Here is a 20,917-nt window from a genome sequence, read left to right on the forward strand (position 1 = left end):
CCCTCCCCCACTTCTGCCCGCCCTGGTGCCGCCTCTGCCCTCACATTGCTCCAGAGGCGAGGGGTGTGAAACACAGTTCCTGGCCGTAGTGCGACCCTGGAGGGGCCGGCCGAAAGAAACAGTACTGCTTGAAAAATCTTTTCCGCATTTTCGTCCCTTCCCCCACCCCAGCTCCCCGAATTCCAAGCGTCTCACGCCTGGCCCGGCTTTCCCGGACGCACGCGCCACTCCTCCCTGGCGGAAGACGGCCCCGGGTGGAGGGGGAGCAGAGGGAGCATAAGGAGCAAGTGAGGGAGAAGGGGGGTGGGGTGGAGGAGAAGGAGGAGGAGGGCTGAGGGGCGGGCCTGGTGCGGGGCGGGCCTAGAGCGGGCGGGCTTCGTGCGGGGCGGGGCTCGACGGGGGCGGGGAACCTCAGGGCCTTGGGCGGTGCTGGGGCTGGTGGGAGTCTGCGCCGTCTCGCTGCTGCCTCCACCGCCGCCACTGCTGCTGCTACCGCTACCGCCGCTGCCACTGGCCGAGCGGTTTTGTTTTTTTTTTTTTTTGGTTTGCCGGATCCGCCATATTGAGGAGGACGGGCAGCCGCGGCTGCGGAAGCTAGTCTCCGCCGTCGCCGGAGCCGCAACCTCCCTGCACCCGGCCCGTCCGGGCCTCTGCCGCGCGGAGCCCCTCCCCGTTCAGCTCACAGGCCTCGCGGGAGGCGGCCGCCTCAGCGCCCGGTGCTTTGCTCGGCGCCGGGAGCGAGGAGCAAGCCGCCGCAAAGCGACCAGGCCCGGAGCGGGGACAGAGGCGGCGACCAGTGGAAGGTGAAGCCGCCACTGCGGGAGGAGGAGCAGGAGGAGGTGACGCAGGAGAAACGCACCGCCCGGAGCCCGTCTGCGCTCAGAGAGAGCCCCAGCCCGAGGCGAGAAGGGGGAAGAGGGCCGCCGCCGGCTGAGGAGGAGGAGGAGGCGGCCGCGGCCACCGCTGCTGCAGGGCGGGCGCGGCGAGCAGCGAATTCCGGCGTCGCTGTGCAGCCCCCTGGTCCCTACGCCTGCAGCCTCTCGACACACTTTGTCGCCCGTCACCCTTGGGCCTGGGATGCACCCACGGTCGGCCTTGTCCCGGGACTGAGCCTTGCTGCCGCTTCTGTGTGTCCTGCTTCTGAAGAGAAGACGCCTGTGTCGTGCGGTGGGTAGCTAGCCACGCCGGGACTACGCGCTTTTCCGGGGCCAACAGCTGGATCGAGGGGAGGGAAGAGGGCGAGGGGGGTGTGCGTACGCGCGGTTCCTCCCGCGGCGGCCGCGGGCCGGGCTGGGGGCTTCCCGGCTCTCCCGCCTGGGCCCCGGGCGGGGCGGGCGCGCGCGGCGCGGGGCGGGCCGCGGGGCTCCGTTCCATGCCCAGCCGGCGTCCCGGGAGCGTGTCTGTGTGTTTTGGACTGTAAGGGAAAATGGCTGACGGCTCCGTCCCTCCTCCTCCTCCCCCTTCCCGTCCTGTCTGGGGCCGCGTCGGAGGATGGAGTCTCCGGGCGCGGCGTGCAGCCCCCGCATCCGCAGTCCGGGGCCGGGTCGGCGCCGGGGGCTCGTCGCCCCCAGGTCCCGGGGTTTGCAGCCCGGCGCTCGGCGGGCTCGCGGCCGGTTTCCTTCCCGGTCTCGTTCTACTTGACACCAAACGCCATTACTGAGGTGGAGTGATTTGGAGCCGGAGAGCTAGGCCTCGGCTACGCCTGGCTATCGGGCCCGACGACTTGTCCGCCTCCCCCCGCCCTCCTGCGATAACCCGCAGCTTCTCCTGGGCCCTGTGGTCTGGGAGCCGGAGCCGGGTTCCGGGTTATCGGCCTCCTTCGCTTCCTTCGCCCTCTTTTATTTACGGAGGGCCAAAGCCGCGAAAGATGTTTTGAGGCAGAAATCGCTTCCAAGCGAGCTTGGACCGACCACCTTTCTATTTTTAACTGTTTCTGCAAAGAATATTAGTATGTACGAGTTTGTTAATGATAAAGCCTTCAGATTCTTGTGGTGTGACGCTTCGGGTTTGAGAAACGGTTTATTTTTCATTCATTGTGAAATATTAAGTTAAAGAGTTATGGAGCAGGTGTATACGTGTTTTGCAATATTTGTATGGATTTTTGGGGCGACTGGAACTTACACAGTGACTCTTAAGATCTTCAACTGAAGCTGCTTAAATTAAGCTTGTTATTTTTTTTGCAAAGTCCATAGTTACAACGTTAATTGGATTTTGCATCGTACAGTTTACAGGTGTGTGTAATTTCTACAGACAGTCTTTGAATTTAACTGAGCGAGTTCTAAGTTAAATTTTTATGCTTTATTTTGAGGGGAGAGAAATATATTTGTAGCCATGAGTCCCCATGAAACCCATGAGTTTCATGGAAACCCATGAGTCTAAGTCTATATAACGTTTGTAAACCTTAACTTCTGAGGAAGAATTCGGGGTTTTTTAGATTAGGAAGCTTTTCAGCAGATAGTTAACCTCTCTTGGAGCTCATTCTCTATTCTTAGTGGTTATATGGTAAGGATTCGTTAACCGTGATTAGCTTGGCTTTTTTAATCCGTATACTTGAACTTAAAAATAGAGACTACAAACTCTTTTAGATCTCATTGGTCTACTGATTCAGTGGGCTGCCATTTTGGTTTCAGCAAATGCCTTCCTAGTTCTGAAAGATTTACGTGTTAAATACACAGAGATGTCAACATTTGTTTTCTCAATTTTATAACCCATGTGCTTTGTCATACTTGTAACAATGTTTGGATTTGAGTGAAAACCAGAAATATTTGAGATTGGTGTACCAAGGGCAAACTCGAAATGTTTCTGATAGCATGTTATGTTTTGTTTTCTCTCATTTAAAAATAAGACCTTTGAACTATATGTATTTTTTCTGCCTTTTTTGAATATTTTTTGCATGAACACTTAATTTGCAATTCTTAACGTGTTATTTTAATGTTCTCATGCCTTTTCTTCCTTTTATTTGCTGACCTTGGTAGTTTCTGAGAAGGAAAATTTCTGGAGGGATTAAATAACACCAAGAACCGTACATGTGAGAATCTAAATTCCTTAGAAAGTAGCTTTGAAGGGCAGAATTTACCTTTCACCAAATTATTGGAATCTCTTGGTGTTCCATAGTCTCCTTGTTTTATCAGTGGAATGCTTCAGTAGGATTTACTTTGGATCTTTTTTCTTCCAGACTCTTGAAATAAATTTTCTGACATCTCAAGAGGATGAGAGATTTTATGAATATCTCCTGAAAGATAATTTTTCTGATATGATATTAATAATGCTGCTTAGTTTTTGAAAATGGGTGTTTCTCGTGAATTTGCTAGTCATCAAGTTCTTGATTAGTTGGACACAGCAAGCATTCTTTTAGCTTATTTTTTGTTTCATAAGGTCAATTTTAAAACATTGTTTTTGTACTTAAGTTTCAGAATTTTGATATTGAACCAAACTTTGTTTAAATCAGGTTATATTTCCCCTATTGGTGGTATGTTTTTTGAATCTTGAAATTTTTTTCCCAAAAAATTGGATAACAGGGTTTTAGTTAGTTCTTTGAGGATCTGTATCTTTGAAAGGTATCGTATTTATTTTTAAATTCTTTTCTAATTTTAACATAGAGTCTAACATTAATACTTGCGAAAGGGTTAATGTGTTGGACCTCAACCCTGACTGCATGTTAGAATCACTGGGCGGGGGTGGGGGTTAAAAAAGTATATACTGATGCCTGCGTCCCATTCCCGGAGACTTATTAATTGGTCTGGTATGGGCCCTGGGCAGCGGTGTATTTTAAAAGGATTATGAGAGTTATGTACCACAGTGTTCATTGCAGCACTCTTTACAGTAGCCAGGACATGGAAGCAACCTAAGTGTCCACTGACAGATGAATGGACAAAGAAGATGTGGCACATACATACAATGGAATATTACTCAGCCATAAAAAGAAACGAAATTGAGTTACTTGAAGTGAGGTGGATGGACCTAGAGTCTGTCATACAGAGTGAAGTAAGTCAGAAAGAGAAAAGCAAATACCGTATGCTAACACATATACATGAATCTAAAAAAAAAATGGCTCTGACGAACCTAGAGGCAGGACAGGAACAAAGACGCAGATGTAGAGAGTGGATTTGAGGACACGGGGAGGGGGAAGGGTAAGCTGGGACGAAGTAAGAGAGTAGCATGGACATATATACACTACCAAATGTAAAAATAGATAGCTAGTGGGAAGCAGCTGCATAGCACAGGGAGATCAGCTCGGTGATTTGTGACCCCCTAGAGGGGTGGGATAGGGAAGGTGGGAGGGAGACGCAAGAAGGAGGGGATATGGGGACATATGTATACATATAGCTGATTCACTTTGTTATACAGCAGAAAACACAACACTGTAAAGCAATTATACTCCAATAAAGATTTTTTTTTAATTTAAAAAATAAAAGGATTATGGGTGATTCTCATGCAGTCAGGGTTGAAAACTATTGTTATTGCTGTTAGCATGTTCTTGTTGAACTTTCCAGTGGATAAATAAGATGGTTTTTTTCTTCAACTGTTTTCCGTTATCACTACAATTGTCATTTGGTGACTTAATTATGTGCCAGCACTATGTTAAACACTCCACTGTATGTGGATCATATTATTTCCATTAAACAGATAAAGGACTAAGGTCTGTCAGGTTCAACCAGTGGTGCTTCGACTGCTCTGCCATGTTAGTGAAATGACACTGATTACTATTTTTTTTTAAAAATGAGGACTTTTGCTTTGTTTCCTGTACCAGAGAGGCTTTAGATTAAAATTTTAATAAAAATGTAATAGTCTGCAATTTGGGAAATATCTTGATTGACCAAGGGAGATGCTACAACTTCGCAGCAAACAGGTTCTTCCCCTTCCATATGTCTCCCAACATGTTCAGGTTGATAGTTTAATTGGTGGGTCTGTTTATGACTAAAATAATGTAAGGCAACTTAACATTCCTAAAAGATGCAAAATCTAGGCATTTCTCTCCCAGTGATCTATTTAAATCATATCCCATAAGTGAACATTTAGTATCATGTGAATTTTTATTATCTCAATTTGAGAATTCTGAGTTTTATTTAGTTTAGTTTAAAATCAGTGTAATTTTCACAAAAAGTTTTCAAAATGAAAGGTTTTGTTTTGCATTTTTGCAATATTGGTTGGTAATTTTATGGAATGAATGAAATAGTAATAACATCTTTATTTGGTGTTTGTTTCTCTTAATTTCCTTGGTCTGTTGTGCTAAATTCTATATTGGGGGGTTGCTAATGTAGAATCTATCAGCATTCTTAATGTGGCACAAGATTTGTCAGAGATCTTTCTGTTAAATTAATGATCACTGTCCTATTTTCTATGTTATAAAGTCTGTCATAAGGAAAAAAGAAGTCATGAAATGCCTGATGTTTATGTATATTGGAGTTTGAATTTATCATTCAGTTATTACTGTTGAGTGGAAAGTAATGATCAATGTAACATGCTTTTAAGGAATACGGTGTGAAAAGGCATACTATTAAGACGAGATATCTCACTTAAACTTATTCTTCAGTGTGCCTGTGCTAACCTTTTGGGCTTCAGTACACTCTCACACTCTACATGCATTTGATAGCCAGTGGGTTTCTAATTCTATTTTCAGTCACTGTCTAACAGTAATTTTCTAGTTCAGCTGTGTATCAGAATCACCTGTGCAGCTTTTTCAAAATGTATTTGCTTAGGTCTTACTCTGGGGAGATTATAATTGAGTAGGTTTGGGGTGGGAACTGGGCATTTAATTAAAAAACTCAAAATATTCTGATGAGCAGCTAGGTTATTTTTTGGCAATTTATTTTAGAAAAAGAGATCTGAGATTCTGAGTTTATACACACACACATTTATTTATTATCTCTTACTGAGCATCTTAGAGTTAGGGTTCCAGCTCTAATACTAACATTATTAATATCTGTTAAGGCATTAGTTTCCTTTTCATCAAATATTTATTGGGTATCTACCCTGTGCCAGGCACTGTCCTAGAGATTACTGTTTAGAAGCTTACGTTATATGAAGTGAGGGCCATTGGACTAGCTGGTCTCTATAAAGTCCTTCCTAGCTCTAATTTCGTCATTCCTTATTGTGCTTCATAGAAGGGGACTGAATTAAGTTGTTATAAGAAATATACTAGTTTTGGTATAAGCTGATGGAACTTTCCTTTTACCTTTCATCTTTTTAAAATAAGTTAAATAGAATTTCCTATGAACGCCAGCCTTCTCTAGTGAGCCCAAATGTCAAGTACAGTAGAAATGGATTCTTTTAGTATTGGCTTTAGAAATAGCCATACTTAACGATGCTTTTAATTTGGGGCCAGTAACTACATACTCTGGTGTCACCTGTTCCTCCTGCCATTCCTTTTCTGTATTGATTCTGTCAGTTATCTCTGCACTGCTTGTGTGTTTTTCTGTTTGTTTTACTTATTTTGTTCAGATGCTTTGATTAAATTTGTTCTCCAGATTCTTTTAGGTTGGTGGCATCCGTCTGGTCAGACTCAAGATCCTAAGTCACTGACATATCCCTAGCACCTAGAAAGTGCCTGGCACATAGACATTCAATAATTATTTGTTGGACGTTCAGTTCATCATTTTCTTGTATGATTTCTCTATGTCTTTTGGTTTTTTTTTTTCTAATTCTCTTTATTACTTGGAGTCACTTAACTTGACCTAATAATCCTTTTATGATGGGCAGTCCTGGAAGGAATCTTAGATCTAGTCAAACTCCTTGTTTTTCAGATGAGGAACATGGCTCAACGAGGTGAAGTAACTTCACTAAGATAGTGTACATAGACTACCTTCTGTGTGAAGCTATTTCTGTATCTAACAAGTCACGTTAATTATTAAATTCTTTGAATTCCATGACCTTTGTAGTCACTCATATAATTCACACTTAAATCTCTTCCTAATAATGGATAAATAAGGTCAGGGATTCTGTCCTTTACCTTTTTGTAGTAGAGCGCATAGAATAACATTGTTTATTGGGACTTCCTTGGCGGTTCAGTGGCTAAGACTCCACGCTTACACTGCAGGGGGCATGGGTTCCATCCCTGGTCACGTAGCTAAGATCCCACATGCCATGCAGTGCGGCCAAAACAACAAAAAAAACCCACGATAACATTGTAAACAGTAACTTTGCCTCAAAGGCAAAATGTGGGGGAATGTTCGATTTCTAATATCTATAACGGCTTGTATCATAATATTATAGCCCCTTTCTGTTTATCCTTTCTGTAACTGATCAATCATGTATGGTTTGAACAGTTTAGACCCATATTGGCCAACCGTTATCGAAGGAATTATTTTCCTTGGGACAGTTTTGAGCTGGTAAGTCTTGGATCCCATCTTCAGCTACCTACCTGTGAAGTGGGAAGAAGAAAATTTAGGAAGAGAAAAAGGAGTAGGAGAAACCTCTTTTTCCTGTCCTATTGTGTTCATTTCCTTCCTACTGACTTTGGTGGTTACTGAGAGTTGTAAGTTTAGGTTGTTGGTTACATCTCTCTTTTCTGGTCTTTTTTCTTAGCTGGTTACTTAGAACTTCTACATAAGTCTACTCGATTAACTTGGACAGGGAAATTATATGGTGTTAGACCCATGTTCTGCCTAACAGAGTATTCCTGATCAAGGTAGTGTAGAAAGATTCGGTTGCTCTCCTTGATAACACTGTCAGGGTTCAGAGCAGGGATCAGCAAACTTTTCTTGTACAGGGCCAGATTGTAAATATTATAGGCTTTAGGCTTTGCGTTCTTAAGAGGCAAAATCGAGGCTGTTAGGTAAATTTTTCATTGATGAAATTCAAAATATAATGATAGTTGAGTACAATTAATTGTAATTTAGGTCTAATGAGAAGAAGAGAATGGCGGGGGAGGCCAGTAATACAGTATTTTGCCTATTTGGGGTTTAAAGTTCATATTCCCTGTCATCAAGTTGATTGTAAGTGACGCTGTGTGAAATCCATTCTCAATTTTGTGGGCTGTACAAAAACAGGAGGCTAGATTTAATCTGTGACCATAGTTTGGCAGCCCTGGTTTAGAGCAGTGGTTCTCAAACCTGGAGGGCTTGTTAAAACAGATTGCTGGCTCTTGCCCCCAGTTTGATTCATTAAGTATGGAATGGGGCCCAAGAATGTGCATTTCTAACAAGCTCCCAAGCGTGGAACTACCCTTGGAGAATTACTGGTTTAGAGACGAAATCCAGCATATCCTATTTTTTATCAGGCTGATCACTTTGTTTAATTTTTCTTGAATCTTTATTTTGTACTTTGTTTTAAATTCAACAGTTACTTGTTAAATGCCTGTTACGTGCTAGGTATTGTACCAGGTAACAGGGATACACAAGGTGAGCAAAACACAATTGTCCCTGTCATACATACTGGTTAGAAGGAGTTTAAAAATTAATTTCCACAAACCCTTTAGAGCTAGAGTCTGGGGACAAAGAGCACCATTTGGAAAGCAGTGCAGTGGTGTTTGATACTCATGTTAAAGGAAAGCTAAATTGGAAAGAGGCATTATCAAACTATTTCATTAAATACTTAAACCAATTTATTATTTGATAGAAAGCTTTCTAAAGATGTTATATACTTTTTCTTTATAACTTCTGTCTGATTATGAGATTATTGTAATCTATTCGATTAAGAAAAAGTTTGGGTAGCATAAGGGAATAAAAGCAAAGAGCAAAACACACAAACCCCACCTCTAATAATTCCATCATGTAGAAGTAACCGTATTATTAGATGTTGGATGTGTGTTAGATCAAAGGTTCTTATCAGTTAATCAGTTTACTAAGTCATGTTTCCTCATGTCCTCTGCCTCCACTTCTGCTTCAGGACTTCAGAGTGTGCCATTTGTTCATCCTGCCTAAAGACACCGTTTTGGGGTCCTTCCTCACTCTGCTGTTCCTTTTTTAGATACTGTTTTGGTAAATACTGCTCAAAAATCTCATCATGAAGTTGGTTTTAATATAACTTTCCGACTTTCCCACCGTTTAAAATTTTCTTTTCCCCTGTTCTCCATTCACTTGACTCAGGATTCTCCATACACTTCCTATGCTTTCCCACTTCTGTTGCTTTGTTTCTTCAATCTCCAAAGGGGCTTCCTGTTCTTTGCCAGTGGCAGTAACATCGAGAGTATAATTTAACTGTTCTTTGGCCTGTTTCATTTTATGCATTTGTTGCTTTTCTTCTTTGGTGGCTATTGAGGTTTAAGGATGGTTCACATACATACTAAAAGGCCCCAGACTTTTCTTGTTTTAATTAATTAATTCATTTATTTGGCTGGGTCGAGTCTTCATTGCGGCAAGAGGGCTTCTCTCTAGTTGTGGTGTGCGGGCTTAGTTGCCCCGCGGCATGTGGGATCAAACATGTTCCCCGACCAGGGATCAAACCCACGTCCCCTGAATTGGAAGACGGATTCTTAACCACCGGACCACCAGGGAAGTCCCGGCCACAGACTTTTTTGAATTAATGTTTTTGTGTTTTTGTTTTTTCTTAGCTATCTCATTTTCTCAGTAATCTTTATTTTCACTGTTGTGAGTCGTGGTTCCAGTCTAATCCTCCCCACCCCACCCCCCAAAAAACGTTCTGTGGACTGGGAAAGGAGGTAAGAGTTGTATATTATAATTGTGTCTATATAAAGAGGAAGGATTTCTTAACAAGAACTTTGAGCTCTGATTCTTATTTCTGTACGTTTTCCACTTGAAACATGTTAGTCCTCAGCTGTGATATATTTGACTTTTGTATAACCAATACTTTAATATGCTATAAATACACTTAATACACTTGACTTTTTGTGTGCGTGTGTGTGTGGTACGCGGGCCTCTCACCGTTGTGGCCTCTCCCGTTGCGGAGCACAGGCTCCGGTCGCGCAGGCTCAGCGGCCATGGCTCATGGGCCCAGCTGCTCCGCGGCATGTGGGATCTTCCCGGACCGGGGCACGAACCCGTGTCCCCTGCATCGGCAGGCGGACTCTCAACCACTGTGCCACCAGGGAAGCCCATACACTTGACTTCTTTAAGTCAAGTTCAGACTTCTGTCCATTAGCTGATGAAGCAAGTGTCTTTTTATTGCAGGGTGGTATTGCCTGCCTGAGAACTGTTCTGTTTCAGCAGTTTTGCTGTATTTGTACAGCACTGTCTTGTGTGTTGATTTGTAAGTTCAGTTGTATTTTGCCCTTTTATAAGTGAGTGGGAAAACAAAAGTGCATCAGCTGGGGAGCTCAAACCTAATATCTTTGAGACGGGACTGGTTGGGGATATGAATCTTTAACCTTACAGGGTTAGGTTGTGCTCATTGGTTATGTTGGTTGACTTTGTTCAGTGGTGAGTGAAATAATTAGAACGAAACAGGAAATTAAGTATGGCGAGTATGTAATAAAGCTTGTATGTGAAAGGTGAGGTGTAATTAGGGATTTTACAATACTTTCCTTCACTCTGACTCTGAGAGTTGGAAAAACCCCTAGAAACATGTGAATCTATCGTTTGGCTTTGAAATATTTGTCTTCTATCACATTTTCAGGAATGCGTTATATATGAAAGGAGGGTACTGCCTATGTACAGTGTTTGCCTAGACTCTTGTGGAAATGACTACAGAGAGTCTCATTTACTTATATTTAATCTGTCTGTATATATCTGTTTACTGTGTTCATCGTACATAGATAGCAATTAGTTACCCAAAATTCTTTTTTTATTGACTATAGTTGATAAACAGTATCAGTATCGAGTGTACAATATAGTTATCCAAAATTCTTGAGAGTTTTTGACTTGGAGCATGCTGAACTAGGGTGAGAGAGATTGTGGGTCTAGACTGAGGGTTGGAGAAGCCTAATGGAGTGCTTGTAGGTGTATTTCTTGTCTCATAACGGATGTCATTATCTGAGCCATATGTCAGCTATCTCAAATTACTCCTACTTGAGGATTACCTTAGTTATCCTCAGTGCATCATGGGAAGAAGAATCACATCAGTGAAAGGAGACTAATGGAAGGATTCTTTGGCTTCTGTTCATCTACACAACCACAAAAATCAGGTTCTTCGAGTACCTCCATTTCTCTTCCCGCTCTCTTCCCAAATACTGCTGAAAACTCTTACCATGTCGGCTCTACCCAGACTAGGTCATTTTGATGTAATTCTGGTTTACTTTTGTGAGGTTATTTCTTGTTCTCTCATGTAATCAAATTATCCATAGTTGATGTGGATGCTCCAGTCTTTCCTATTCCCGTGGCTTTACTCTTGGAACTCCGTCTCCCTTTTGTGGCTAGCCACCTAGCCATCTTCATGAACTGTTTCCTGATTTCTCTCCAGTTGGAAGTGGTCGTCATTTTCTCCGAACTCTGGTAGCATGTACCACCACCCCCCCCCCATGCTTTTCTTTTGGCATTCCACTTTTTATTTTTTAATTGATTTATTTATTTGGCTGCGTTGTGTCTTCGTTGCTGCGTGCGGGCTTTTCTCTGGTTGCGGTGAGCAGGCGCTACTCTTCGTTGCGGTGCACGGGCTCCTCATTGCGGTGGCTTCTCATTGCAGAGCATGGGCTCTGGGCACGCGGGCTTCAGTAATTGCGGCACGCGGGCTTAGTAGTTGCGGCTTGCGGGCTCTAGAGTGCAGGCTCGGTAGTTGTGGCGCATAGGCTTAGTTGCTCCGTGGCATGAGGGATCTTCCCGGACCAGGGCTCGAAACTCGTGTCCCCTGCACTGGCAGGTGGATTCTTAACCACTGCGCCACCAGGAAGCCCCTTGGCATTCCACTTTTTTTCTTTCTTTATGTTTCTTCAAAAACAGCCTCTGGGAAGGTGGCTCTGAGAAGTTTCCTGAGGCTCAGTTGATAGTGTCTAAAATCTGAACTGTCCTTTGTAGGTGGTCAGAACCTCTCTCAGCCTGATTGAGAAAGTGTAGTTGGTAGTAAAGAGCTCTAATCTCGGTCAAAGGGCTTGGGTTATGATTGTAACTACTGCCAGTTAGTGAGCAAATTATTTAACCTAGATGAAATTGTAAAATGAAGGATTTGGACTGGGTGACTGCTATCTTATAACGATTGAATTGAACTCATTTTATAGTATTCTGGCACAAGGGGATATAAAGATAAATCCTTACCTCCTAGGCTCTAATGTCTGTTGGGCCAGACTATATAGTGTGATAAGTGCTGTATTAAATAGTGGTGTGGAAAATAGAATGGTAAAAGAGATGAAGAGGGACTTCCCTGGTGGCTCAGTAGTTAAGAATCCGCCTGCCAGTGCAGGGGACACGGGTTTGAGCCCTGGTCCGGGAAGATCACACATGCTGCAGAGCAACTAAGCCCATGTGCCACAGCTACTGAGCCCACGTGCTGCAACTACTGAAGCCTGCGCGCCTAGAGCCCGTGCTCCGCAACAAGAGAAGCCACCGCAGTGAGAAGCCCGCGCACCGCAACGAAGAGTAGCCCCCGCTCGCTGCAACTAGAGAAAGCCCGCACGCAGCAACGAAGACCCAAGGCAGGCCGAAATAAATAAGAGAAAAACAAAAATCATTCTAGTTTGGTGTTGAGTGAGGTTTGTTGGTTTTCAAAGGTGCACTATTTTGGTGGCCCTGTGAATTAGAGCAGAGACTTCTGGGCAGAGAAAGCAACTTGAGATCAGGGTTTTTAACCTCAACACTGTTGATAGCTTGGACCAGATAATTCTTTGTTGTAGGGGTGCTCTCCTGTTCCTCCCTGATCTCTACCCACGTAATGCCAGTAGTATACCACCCCCTCAGCTGTGACAGCTAAAAGTATCTCCAGACATTGCCAAATGTGCCCTGGGGGCAGTATTTGAGCACCACTACTTGAAATGGAGGAATGGAAGTGTGAAAGTGTAATGTTTTTACAGAAAAGCTGGTAGTAGAATGTAGAAGAAACACTGGAGATATTGGGAGGGGAGGGGGATTTGGGGATATGACACTAGAAAGGTAATTTGAGTAAGACTAGAGCACAAGGGACGACCTTAGTGCCACGTTAGGGCACTTTTGTTTTGGGGGTAATGAGATGGGCCTTCAAGTTTAAGTGAAAGGTAGAGATAATTAGATCTGTTGTTTATTTCTGAAAGATAATTCTGATGGCATCATGGTGGACATGTTGGAAAGTTGCGTAGCAAGGGAATTGAGACAGTATTTGTAAGGGTTTCGCTGAAAGATAAGAGAATGGTTTAGGGAATGGAGTAAAGGAATGAGGTACCTGGGACTCCACTTGTATGAGGATGGTGCTGCTAATTTGACTTCGGCTTCTCTCACTGAATGTTATACTTAACTAAAAAGCTAGACACCTTTATTATCTTCCCCTTCAACTCTTTCTCCCCACCGAGAGCTTCTGTCTGTTGAGATCTATTGAAAGGTCATCAGGAGAAAGGAATCTGGGTTATAGAATGACTGTTTTCCCAATGTGGCTCCACTACTTAAACAGTGGATTATCAAAGCACATGCCTTTTTTTTTTAACCACCCCCCTCCCCCAACATGTAGGGGACTACAATCTGGCATCCAGTTGAGTGTCAGCTGTAGGCTCGCCATGGTTTGTATAGGTGATATTTTACAGCTTTTGAAATAGACTGACACACAAAAATAGATGAATAAAGTTATTGTTTAAATAGTTGCAGTAATCCCATTGGCTTCTATTTTGGGGGGGTTTTTTGTTTGTTTTAAAAAACTGCTCATATTTGAAGTGAAAATAACATAGTCAGTGGAAGTGTACTGAATTTGGAATCAGAAGGGCTGTGTTTTAGTTTTAGAATCCTGCCCTCTGTGAAGTCACTTAACAGTGAGGACCCAAAAGGTTATTAGTTACCTGTAAAACCAAGGTGTTGGATGAGAGACGACTTAAGGTACCTTTTTTTTTCTTTTAAAGTTAGTAAATTTTCTCTTTATCCCTAAAGATGTGGAAAAAACTGGAGTGTAGAGAAGAGACATTTTCAAGTAAAGGAACATAGGAAAGGTTTTAAAAAAGGGTTCATAGGCTTAGGAGTTAGTATTGGATTGACAGGTAAAGGGAGGGATAATGTAATTTGAATGTTTCCCTTGTTTTTCGTGTGTGTGTGTGTGTGTGTGTGTGTGTGTGTGTGTGTGTGTGTGTGTGTGTGTAGGGCTTTATTTTATTTAGTATCCTGTGGGTTAATTGTGTTTGCCCAACAGCTTGTAGTGTGAATTTAGGGACTACAGACTTGGTAGCCAGGGGTAAAATTTCTTGGCTGGCAGAGCAGCTTAAAGTTTGGTTAAGTTTTCATCTGAAGTCTAGATTAAGCTTTAAGAACGTACTGCTGTTAAAAAGTGATGTGGCCTGCAGGGGGAATAAAATTTAGGGGAGGTTGTTTTTTTCTGAATTGAGAATGAAAGTATGCGGATAAATAGAGTAGCAGTGATTTTTGTCTAGCACAGACGGTTTCAGAGAAAACGTTGATAACCTTGTTTTTCATCACTGTAAGAGAAGTAGCAAAAGAAGCCTATCATTTTTATTGTGTATCAGTAGGCCAGTCATTCTTAAACTTACTGGTCTCAGGACTTCTTTATAATTATTGAGGACCTCAAAGAGCTTTTGTTAATGTGGGGTTCTATCCATTGATATATATTACTATATTAGAAACTAAAACAGACATTTAAAATTTTTATGTGTGTATTTAAAAATAAAACTCATTGCAAGTTAATGTAAATAATACTTTTATGAAAAATAACTTCCAAAAGTTAGTGAGAAGAGTGACATTGTTTTACATTCTTGCAAATATCTTTTATCTGACCTAATGAAAAACAGGTGGATTCTCTGTCTCCTTCTTCCTTCAGTCTGTTGTGATATAATACATCATGTAGCCTCTGGAAGAACTCCACTGTATACCTGAGAGAGAATGACAGTGAAAATGGCAAATAATGTCTTATTATTATGAAAACATAATCTCTGAGATCTGCTGAAAGGGTCTTAATGGACCACACTTTGAGAACCAGTGCCTCAGACTCCCAAGGGAAGTTTGACATTATCTTTTGAGTGGCTTACCTACTATACAGTTTCACTTTTTTTTTTTTTTTGCTGGGCCGTGCTGAATGCGGGATCTTAGTTTCCCGACTTAGTTCGAACCTGTACCCCCTGCATTGGCAGCACAGAGTCTTTAACCACTGGATCACCAGGGAAGTCCCCAGTTTTGGTTTTTAATTGAGATATAACTTGCATACAGTTTAAGTCCACAAATCTTAAGTGTGTGACTTGATAAAATTTTATAAATGTATATATCTGTATAACTATCATTCAGATCAACATATAGAACATTTCCAGAATCCTAGAAGACTCCCTTATGCGTCTACTCCAACCCCCTGCCCCCCAATATTTTGACCCATATCTTTCAATGAATTAGTCATGCCTGGTTTTGAATTTCATATAAACAGAATAATACAATATGCACTCTGCTTCTGGCTTTTTTTGCCCAACAGATGATTGATTAATTTCTTATTTTTCATTAGGATGTCATTATTTGAAATATACCATTATTTGTCTATACATTCTACTGTTGGTGGACATTCAGATTGTTTACAGTGTTTTCACTAATTATAAAGTGTTGCCATGATTGTTTTAGTATGTGTCTTCTTTTTTTTTTTGCGGTACGTGGGCCTCTCACTGTTGTGGCCTCTCCCGTCGCGGAGCACAGGCTCAGCGGCCATGGCTCACGGGCCCAGCCGCTCCGCAGCATGTGGGATCCTCCCGGACCAGGGCACGAACCCGTGTCCGCTGCATCGGCAGGCAGACTCTCGACCACTGCACCACCAGGGAAGCCCTCTTCTTTTTAATTATTACTATATTTTTGGCCGCACTGTGTGGCATGCGGGATCTTAGTTCCCTGACCAGGGTTCAAACCTGTGCCTCCTGCGTTGGAAGCTTGGAGTCTTAACCACTGGACCTCCAGGGAGGTCCAGTATGTGTCTTTTGATGGTCTCTTTGGTATACACCCAGAAGTGAAATTGCTGGGTTATAGGGTATATGTGTGTTTAGCTTTAGTAGATGCTGCCAAACAGATTTCCCACAGAGTAAGTAGTTGGTTATATTAGTTTAGAATCCTATCAGCCCTGTAGTTGATGTCATTGTTCCTTAGCAGCATTTAGTATTGTCGGTCCTTTTAAGTTTAGCCATTTGGGTGGAGATTTAGGAATATTTAATTGTGGCTTAAATAACCATTTACCTGTGTTTAATGCCGTTAGAACCTTTTCATATGCTTATTGGTGAATACATCTGGAAAGATCTTTGCATTTGAGAGATTCAATACTTCAAATTAAAATATGGCCTTTAGAAATAAACCAAGAAGACAAGATATAACAAGTGTTGGTGAGGGTATGGAGAAAAGGGAACCTTTGTGCAGTGTTGCTGGGATGTAAATTGGTGCAGCCACTGTGGAAAGCAGTATGGAGGTTCCTCAAATTAAAAATAGAAGCTATAGGGCTTCCCTGATGGCACAGTGGTTAAGAATCCGCCTGCCAATGCAGGGGACACGGGTTTGAGCCCAGGTCTGGGAAGATCCCACATGCCGCGGAGCAACTAAGCCCGTGTGCCACAACTACTGAGCCTGCGCTCTAGAGTCTGCAAGCCACAACTACTGGGTCCGCGTGCCGCATCTACTGAAGCCTGCGTGCCTAGAGCCCGTGCTCTGCAACAAGAAAAGCCACTGAAATGAGAAGCCTGCGCGCTACAACGAAGAGTAGCGCCCGCTTGCCACAACTAGAGAAAGCCCACACGCAGCAACGAAGACCCAACGCAGCCAAAAATAAATAAATAAAATAAATAAATTTTTAAAAAGAAAGAAAGAAACTGGTATGATCTATCAATTCCACTTCTGGTGTTTGTCCTAAGAAAGGGAAAACACTAACTTGAAAAGACATATGCACGCCCATGTTCATTGCAGCATTACTTACAAAAGCCAAAACAACCTAAGTGTCCATTGATAGATGAGTGGTTAAAGAGATTGTGGTATGTGTGTATATGTTACTCGGCCATGAAAAAGAATGAAATTTTGCCATTTGCGACAACATGGATGGACTTCATAGACATAAAGACAAATATGATCTCTCGTATGTGGAATCTTAAACAAACCAACCCAAGCTCATAGATACAGAGAACAGATTGGTGATTGACAGAGGTAGGGGGTGGAGTGGGAGAAATGGGTGAAGTGGGTCAAAAGGTTAAAAAAAAAAAGTTACACGTTCATTATCGAAAAAGATATAAACCAGGGCTTCCCTGGTGGCGCAGTGGTTGAGAGTCCGCCTGCCGATGCAGGGGACACGGGAGTGGCTGGGCCCGTGAGCCATGGCCGCTGAGCCTGCGTGTCCGGAGCCTGTGCTCCGCAACGGGAGAGGCCACGACAGTGAGAGGCCCGCATACCACCAAAAAAAAAAAAGATATAAACCAGGAAGTTTATTCCATTCTACATTCATTCCACTCTCCAGGACTTTTTTTTATGTATCCCAACAAATGTCTCTAAGCTTAGCTATCATTCTTTTTTGTGTGAAATTCACAGTTATGAAATACATTTTAAAGAATATACTTGCTATTCTGTTCCTTTGGTAGTGAGGGGGCTAGACAGGTGAATTCCTTAAGGGCAGAAACTGAGTGTTGTTTACTGTTCTATCTCTTCAGGGTCTGGTGCAGAATCGGTATTCTATAATGTCACCAAGATAAACAGGTTTGCATAGATTTTTTTTTACCCTACCTTTAATTATTTAACCAGATTTCACCTATATAAACATGCTTTAAGGGATGGGCAAGGATAGAGATAACTATTGAACACCCTTAAGAATATCTGATTTGTTTAAATAAGATTGCATATGTTTTACCACCAGTGAACTTTTTGTATAGGCCAATTTTTTTAATATGTAGTATAAATTTATAAATTTGTTTATTTTTAGCTGCATTGGGTCTTTGTTGCTGCGCGTGGGCTTTCTCTAGCTGCGGCCCACGGGGGTTACTCTTCGTTGTGGTGCGCAGGCCTCTCATTGCGGTGGCCTCTCTTGTTGTGGAGCACGGGCTCTAGGCACACGGGCTTCAGTAGTTGTGGCTCGAAGGCTCTAGAGCACAGGCTCAGTAGTTGTGGCACACGGGCCCAGTTGCTCCGCGACATGTGGGATCTTCCCGGACCAGGGCTCAAACCCGTGTCCCCTGCATTGGCAGGCAGATTCTCAACCATTGCACCACCAGGGAAGCCCCTAGGCCAAATTTTCTTTGTTAAAATTTTACACTTAGGGACTTCCCTGGAGGTCCAGTGGTTAAGACTCCTTGCTTCCACTCCAGGGGACACGGGTTCAGTCCCTGGTCAGGGAACTAAGGTCTAAGATCCCACATGCAGTGCGGCACCCCCCTCCCCCCAAAAAAATAATTACAATACCAGAGGTGGGAGAACCAAGGTTATGGATGCCACCCAGTTATGCATACCATCAACCTTACTTGGTAATTGGTGCTGGTCTTCTGTTATTTTGAACTACTGTCACATTGACTGCATTAGGCTATTCCATACTGTTTCTTATGCCTTTTTTGCTCCATCCCTACACACATTTACTTGGCGTACTACTCATCTTTATTCTGTAAGATGCAGCTCAGATATCGTTCTTCTAAGAAGCTTTTGTAGATATTCTCTACTCTCAACTAATTTATTTTCCCACCTTCCCAAACTTTTTATTAAGGAAAAATCAAACATACATAGATGTAGATAAACTCCCATCAACTGGCTTCAATTCATGGCTTTTCTTTTTATGTACCCCCTCCATTTTGAAGCAAATCCCAGGCAGGATTTCATCTTAAATATTTTAATATATTCCAGTTTAATTTAGATGTTTTTCCTTGGTGCTCACATTGCCCTTCTGTGTTGTAAATTATAGGTTTTTAATTTAGTTCTTAGATATTCTTGTATTCTACTTTGTAAACCTCTCGTAGCAATAGCTAATACTCAGTGCCTATATATATTATATATGTATAAATTCTTTATGTTCTTACAGCAGTCTTGAAAAGGTAGCTGCTATTTTCCTCATTTTATATTTAAGGAAAACAAGATATAGATGTTAAGGAACTTGTCCAGCTTGGACACCTAGTAAGTGGCAGAGCAGGAATTCAGACTGAGGCAGTTTATCTTCATTCTGTACTCTTATTAACCACTACCCTGTATAATGTCTGAGTAAATGAGTTCTGTTAGTATTTTCCCCTTGTTATTAATTCGGCCTTCTTTTGCCTTGCAGTTGCCATCAGCACGTAGACATTAACTGCTTTTTCATAAAACATAGCTAAAGGGACCTTAGCGTGCAGCTCTCCCATTTTAAAAACGAGGTTCCCTTGCCTTTAGCACTTCTGCTTCTCATTTCGTTTGTGATCTGTCAAAAATACTGCTGACGTCTGGCCTCTTTTTTTTTTAGTAGTGTCTCACTATACTAAGGGGGGTGCCATAATTGAATTAGAATGTTTTAGTTTTATATTTTGTATACCACATTTTAAAAAAACAGTTTATTTCCTTTCCCTCCCTCCCTCCCTCCCTCCCTCCCTCCCTCCCTCCCTCCAGTCTTCGTTGCTGCGCCGGCTTTCTCTAGTTGCGGCTTTCTCTAGTTGCAGCTTTCTCTAGTTGCGTTAGTGAGTGGGAGCTACTTTTCGTTGTGAGGGGCTTAGTTGCTCCACAGCATGTGGGATCTTCCTGGACCAGGGCTCGAACGCGTGTCCCCTGCTTTGGCAGGCGGTTTCTTAACCACTGTGCCACCAGGGAAGTCCCTATAATACCACATTCAAAGTTTTTAATGTTTTCATTTTCAGTAACTTCATATAGCTTTCACTTTTGATTTGAGCATCAGCCTTCATGGTATACTGTAGTGTTATTTTGAACCTTTAGGATTAATTGTACACAGACATACAGAGTTGGAAGGATAGCTCTTTTTCATACATCTCTCTTAATGGAGTCTACATATATAAAATCATATTGCAGAATAATGTAAATGTCCAACTAATGAATGCCTAAATAAAATGTGTACCATTCAATGGAATATTTTTCAACTATAAAGAGAAATGAAGTGTACTGATACATGGTACAATTTGGATGAGCCTTGAAGATAGTCATGCTAAGTGAAAGAAGACAGTCATAAAAGACTCCATGTTGTATGATACCATTTATATGAAGTGTTCAGAATAGGCAAATCTATAAAGACAAAAAGTAGATTAGCTTGGGGCTGGGGGTGAGGGAGGAGGGAAGGGGGAATGATGGCTGCTAATAGGTATGGGGTTTCTTTTCTTTTTTTTTTTTTTTGCGGTACGCGGGCCTCTCACTGTTGTGGCCTCTCTGGTTGCGGAGCACAGGCTCCGGACGCGCAGGCTCAGCGGCCATGGCTCACGGGCCCAGCCGCTCCGCGGCATGTGGGATCTTCCCGGACCAGGGCATGAACCTGTGTCCCCTGCATCGGCAGGCGGACTTTCAACCACTGTGCTACCATGGGGTTTCTTTTTGGGGTGATGAAAATATTCTAAAATTGATTGTGGTGATAGCTGTATCACTCTGAATAAACTAAAAGCAGTTGAATGGTACACTTAGAGTGTTTTATATATGTGAATTATATTTCAAGACTTATTTTAAAACTATAATATGTAACTTCAAACATTCCTTCAACGACTAGAAGGACTTACAAATTCTGGTTTCCTTTTCAAATTCTTTACATTTGTGATTCAATCTCATTGTGGAAGTTTCAGGCAAAAAGAGTACCTACTGGATGCACATTGAAAATGGTAATTATCAATAATGTGTCTGCCTTGCTTAAAATATTGACTAAATGAAATGAAGTCTCTCTTTTCAATGTGTTGGATCAGCATTTCATGATTAGATTAGTTAACTTCTAAAAGTGTTAACTAACTTTGATAAAGATTGGTAAGAGCTATTAATAAATAACTGAGTTTATCTTAATCTGTCCTTTAACAAAGAGTAGACTGATAAGT

General features: G+C 42.4%; 1 protein-coding gene across 3 annotated transcripts in view; it reads left to right on the forward strand.

The window, feature by feature from the left end:
- The first annotated feature begins 289 nt into the window (after window positions 1-289).
- Window positions 290-20,917, forward strand: part of USP9X (ubiquitin specific peptidase 9 X-linked) — a 127,194-nt gene continuing 106,566 nt past the window's right edge. For all 3 annotated transcript variants that reach the window (XM_082865243.1, XM_082865244.1, XM_082865245.1), the window contains exon 1: window positions 290-1,167. The gene's annotated coding sequence lies outside the window, so the exon portion shown is untranslated. The remainder of the gene's footprint in view (window positions 1,168-20,917) is intronic.

The sequence above is a fragment of the Leucopleurus acutus genome, assembly GCF_964270905.1.
Source record: "Leucopleurus acutus genome assembly, chromosome: X".
In the NCBI taxonomy this organism is placed as follows: domain Eukaryota; kingdom Metazoa; phylum Chordata; class Mammalia; order Artiodactyla; family Delphinidae; genus Leucopleurus; species Leucopleurus acutus.